We start from the raw sequence: 6,000 nt of genomic DNA, 5'->3' as shown, positions 1-6,000 counted from the left end.
TTGAAATTCCAATCCACAAACACATTCAACTCTATTCATGAAACAGTCAAAAGATTCTGAGACTGTACGAGATGATGTAAAAGTATTGGATGAGGTACACGTGGATCACGTGGACGGCGGCCACAATGAGGAACGCGATCCAACGTTGGAGCATGTGCAGGGTCGACTTGTCCAGCACGTGTTGGTACCGCTGCGACACTTTGAAACTCCATCTGGAGATCGTCGTGGCCAGAGAGACTTCATCGTTGCCGGCAATTCCCGCCTCCATTGGATCAGACTCTCGCTGTATTATTGTTTTGTGCGATCTCTGGTGATTGTCTTTTGTGCAAATCTGATAGGGAGAATGTAGATCTTTGGAGTGAGAGTGATAGATAGTGGGTTTCCACCAAAGAGAAGCTCAGCCGAAAAAAGAAATCAAGGTTTCGATTTTTTCCCATGGATTTGGTGTGATCGGGTGTTTTCAGCCTATAGTGTTTTGGTGTGCTGTACTGACATGGCATGTTATTCTTGGAAGGCAAAAAATAGTCATTTTATGCCAAGACCGTATAAAAGGGGCTCTCAAGGGCTCAATCCAAATGATGTTGATGCCCTAACTCAACGTGTCAACATAGGGGGCTCACAATGTCGTTAGCAACAAATGTGGCCAACGAAGAGCCAACATACGTTATTGCTGGAGCCTGCGACCCAGCTAAAGTACTATTGCTGAACGCCTATAACATAGCTAACATATCACTATTGGAGCCTGTTACCCATAGGGGCATTTTAGAGACTTCATCCCCTAAAAAAGGAAAGCAGAAATGGTTAAGGAATAGGTAAACTTACTGACGGTTAAAACTTCGAAAGATGTCGATTGCCACTTTTTAAACATTGAAAGCAATATAAAAAAAAAAAAAAAAAAAAAAGGTAAAACTTCTCGCCGGAGGGGGAGGAAAGCAAAATGCATTTTCACCCATATGTGATCCCATTAAATATAGACAAATATTAGCTACAAAATGATTTATAGCTAATTCTTACAAACTACTCTAATAAAGTGACTCGTATCTCTTAACTTGTGAAAAATACATTTTTTTTAAGAGCATGTGCTTCTCACAATTTTTTTTTTTTTTTTAATAGCATTTTGACGCCGGACAGAATAGCGATTATTCTGCAAGCTAATCAACAGGCAATTTGCAAGGAAGAAAATTGGAAAATTACCCCAAAGAAAATAGAGACAAACTCTGAATGTGATAAAATTATCAATAATCAACAACTGTTGGAAAACGCCCACAAGCTGGGCTAATATAGCTGAAAATTCGGTATTTAGCAGAATTTTACTAAAAATAGCAAAATCTCGAAAACCCTAATAAAACGAAATACGGAATAAAATAAGCAGTCTGCCAAAAATCTGGCCCAAATCAGGCTCAGAATCACCTCCTAAACAATAAACGAAAAATTACCATAAATGGTAAAAAAATATCTAAAATTAGGGTTTTGGAAAGGAAAACAGCGGATTTTGGGCTCGAAACAAGGTGTACCAAGCGTAGCTGGGTGGCCACAACGTGCCCACCTAAGAGAGCTTTCCGAATTAGGGTCATATGCGCGAATCGGATACTCGTAGCCAAAGTTATAGCCAAAATATTACAACGCACCCGAAAATCTCCCCAATTAGGTAAGATTATGATTTAGTGCCAATTTTGTGCTGATCTGCCTACTCTAGGTAATTCAGTGCCATCAATGTGCAATCTAACAGCTCAGCATCGTCTGACTCGGATCCCCCTGCATCAGTCACCCTGGGTTGGAAAGAACTCGTCCTCGAGTTCACAGCAATATCATCGGAATCCGCAAAACAAGGACTCAAGTGTTTCACATTAAAGACATCAGAAGTCTTCAAATGACTGGGGAGACGCAACCTGTAGGCGTTGTCATTGATCTTCTGCAATATTTCACAGGGTCCGATCTTCCGCTCCTTAAGCTTATTATACTCACCAACAGGGAACCGATCACGAGTTAAAACTGCCCACACAAAATCACCAACATCAAAAAGTACCTGACGACGATGACAGTCCGCTCGAGCCTTGTACTTGTCATTGCTCTCCTGAATGGATAGTTTCACCTACTCTTGGATACCCCGAAGATGGTCGGCTAGCTCGTCTCCTTTAGGATTCAAACGACCTATACGTGGAACATGAGCTAAGTTTAGTACTCCGGATGGATTCTGACCATAGACAATCTCGAATGGGCTCATCCCTGTGGTCCTTCTCTTCGATCTGTTGTAGGAAAATTCTGCTTGAGGTATGGCCAAATACCACTGCTTTGGTTTAGTCCCTGCCAAACACCGCAAAATATTTCCCAAACTCCAATTCACCACTTTTGTCTGACCATCCGTCTGGGGGTGGTAGGCACTGCTAAAATTTAACTTTGTCCCCAGTTTTCCCCATAGGCTCCTCCAAAAACTACTGATAAATTTGGTATCCTGATCTGAAGTGATGGATCGAGGGACACCATGGAGGCGCACAATCTCCCTGAAGTAGAGATGGGCGATCCGAACAGCATCCATGGTCTTCCTGCAAGCTACAAAATGGGTCATCTTGGAAAACCTATCAACCACAACCAAAATGGAATCACAAGCCCGTTGGGTACGGGGCAAGCCCAACACAAAGTCCATGCTGACATCGACCCAAGGAGCGTCAGGAACTGGTAATGGGGTGTACAGGCCTGCATTGGTGAGAACACCCTTGGACTTTTAACACACATAACAACGCTCCACAAAGTGAGCCATGTCACTGGTCAACTTGGGCCAATAGTATATAGTCAGAAGAGATAAGAGCCAACGTCTTGTCCCGCCCGAAGTGGCCTTCATTATGAAGTTCACTAATAATCTGCTGCCTTAGTGAGCAATCTGGAATGCACAACTATAACCCATGAAACAAATAACCATTATGCAAAATAAAATCAGAACAATGATCATTTGTTACCTCCTGAATTATCTTCCCAAAAGAAGGTACATAACAGTAAAAGCGTGAAACCCTGCAACTCTAGTACTCATGGTGGTGAGGAGCATCGTACGACGGCTCAGGGCATCTGCGACACGATTTAGACTTCCTACTTGGTGCCTTAGTGCAAAGGTGAATTCCTGTAAGTATGCCACCCACTTGGCGTGTCGTCTGCTCAGCTTGTGTTGACCATTGATGTACTTCAGAGCCTCATGATCGGTTATAAGAATAAATTTCTTATGTACCAAATAGTGATGCCAATGCTTCAAAGACTGGACGATGGCATAGAACTCCATGTCATAAGTGGAATAATTATTCTTTGATCTTGATAGCTTCTCACTGGAAAAAGCTATGGGATGCCCCTCCTGACTGAGAACGCCCCCAATGCCAACTCCGGACGCATCGCAATTTACTTCGAACACCTTCTCAAAATCAGGGAGTGCCAAGACTGGTGCCCCGATCATCTTCTGTTTGACCAGTTGGAAACTGATCTCTACCTCCTTAGACCGCTGGAACTCACCACCCTTGAGACATTCTGTGATGGGAGCGATCAGGGTGCTGAAATTCCTGATGAATCGGCGGTAGAAGGACACCAACCCATGGAAACTCTTGACGTCATGCAAGGTCTTTGGCTAGGGCCACTCCAAAACTGCATCTATCTTGGATTGATCTGCATGGACACCATCAGTAGATACAACAAAACCAAGAAAAGTTACAAAAGTAGTGAAGAAAGAACACTTCTTCTGATTGACGAAAAGGTGCTCCGTCCTCGACATACTAAAAACAACACGAAGGTGCTCAAAGTGTTACGCCCAAGTTGGACTGTAGATGAGGATATCGTCGAAATAAACCACAACGAATTTTCCCATAAAAGGCCGCAGAACCTGATGCGTGAACCTCATAAAAGTGCTGGGTGCATTGGACAAATCAAAAGGCATTACCATCCACTAGTACAACCCATGCTGCTTCTTGAATGCCGTCTTCCACTCATCTCCAGGCCTTATTCTGATCTGGTGGTAGCCACTTTTAAGATCAATTTTTGAGAAGACTTGAGAGCCGGACAGCTGATCTAACATATCATCCAAGCGGGGAATTGGGAACCGGTATTTTACTGTGATCCGGTTGATTGCTCTGCTGTCAACACACATGCGCCACAAACCATCTTTCTTTGGTATTAACAGGGCAGGAACTGCACATGGGCTCATACTCTCACTGATGTAGCCCCGCTCCAACAACTCTACCACTTGTCGCTGCAATTCTTCCGTTTCTTTGGGACTGAGGCGATAAGCTGGCCTATTAGGCAAAATCGACCCAGGAACCAAGTCAATCTGATGTTGGATATCTCGCATAGGTGGTAGTCCGGGAGGAAAATCTTCTAGCATGAGGTCAGAAAATTCTGCTAGCATCTGTTGCACCTCTGGCGGCAAATCTGGAGCCTCGTCTACTGTACTATTCCCACAAGGCAGTAAAGCAAAAACTCTATCTTCACGCTCAACTTCGACTAAGAACCTGGACATAGAAAATAGGTTAGTATTATCGGCTACCGGGGCAGGATTGACTCCGTCCCGGCGAGGTGCTAACACAATCTTCTTCCCTTTGATGCCAAAGGAATATGTATTCTTCATGCCATCATGCACCACACTGTGATCATACTGCCAAGGTTTGCCTAACAATATATGACCAGCGTCCATAGATACTACATCACACCAAGCATTATCAAAATACTTCTTGCCAATAGAAAAAGACACTAGGCATCGTCTATCTACTTTTACCTCACTCCCCTTGCTGAGCCACGACAGCTTGTATGGCTTGGGATGACGTTCTGTCTTCAATTGCAATTTCTGGACAGCCTCGTCGGACACTACATTCTCGCAACTGCCACTGTCAATGATCATCTTGCAGACTTTGTCGGCCACTGTGCAAGTTGTGTGAAAAATATTGGTTCTCAACCAATCGTCTCCAGAGTCCCCCTTAGGAGTCAGCAGACTCTTACGAATGACCAGAGTCTCTTGACCGTCCCCATACAGTACATCTTCATCTCCATCTTCGTCATACACTGGATCTCCAATCTCCTCATACGTGTCATCTACCACGGCTTCCTCAAATAAGAGGTTCTTGCCCTTATGGCTGGCAGGTTTCCTGCACTCACTTGCCCTATGCCCATGTTCACCACATCTATAACATTTAATATTAGGGTTAGAATTACCCTGCGTTGGCGGCTGGACAGGACGAGATTCTTGGGGCCGAACCGGGCAATTGCCTTGATCGTTTCTGACCACTGGCCGCTTGTTCTGCTGCTTCTCTGCGACAAGTGCACACTAATAGGCCTCAGAAATGGTCCACAGCGAGTGATGTGGTCTTTTGTTTACCAAAATATATTAATAATAATAATTACCACTCGCAATAGAACGAATCCTTATAGGATAGGGCTATATTGAGGGTGTCGAACCTCAAGGACTGCAGGGGTATTGTTATCAAGATTTTTGAGATTAAATATAACTTAATTAAAAAAATATTTGATTTTTGTTTTCTAAAAATAAATACATAAAAGTAAAAGAAACATAAATTCAAAGAGAGTACGAATGAGACAAAGAATAGGGGATTGATTTCACCACTCACTTCATAACAATGGTCAATCATAAATTAACAAGGAAAATTCATACTATGCATGATATAGGGCTCGTTCACTCTAGTAATCAATAAATTACCTTTAAAGAATAAGTATAATCCATCTTCGGTTGGCACAGATCATCCACCTAACCACCAAGATGCGGTACGACCCGTCTTTCCTAGGTATGGATTAGCTACGTCTTTAATAAGATACACACAATCAATGGAATAGTATAACCCATCTTCGGTTGGTACGAACTGTCTACCTAAATTACACTAAACTAGGGTGTAGTACAATCCGTCTTTCCTAGGCATGGTCTATCTAACTCTCTTGATTATATGTCAATTAAAATCGTTGCATAACAATCATTCACATAAGCACAAAAAATATGAAGGATTGAGTTCAATCAATATAAAA

The sequence above is a fragment of the Alnus glutinosa genome, chromosome 7, assembly GCF_958979055.1.
Source record: "Alnus glutinosa chromosome 7, dhAlnGlut1.1, whole genome shotgun sequence".
In the NCBI taxonomy this organism is placed as follows: Eukaryota; Viridiplantae; Streptophyta; class Magnoliopsida; order Fagales; family Betulaceae; genus Alnus; species Alnus glutinosa.
This window is presented reverse-complemented; position numbering follows the sequence as displayed.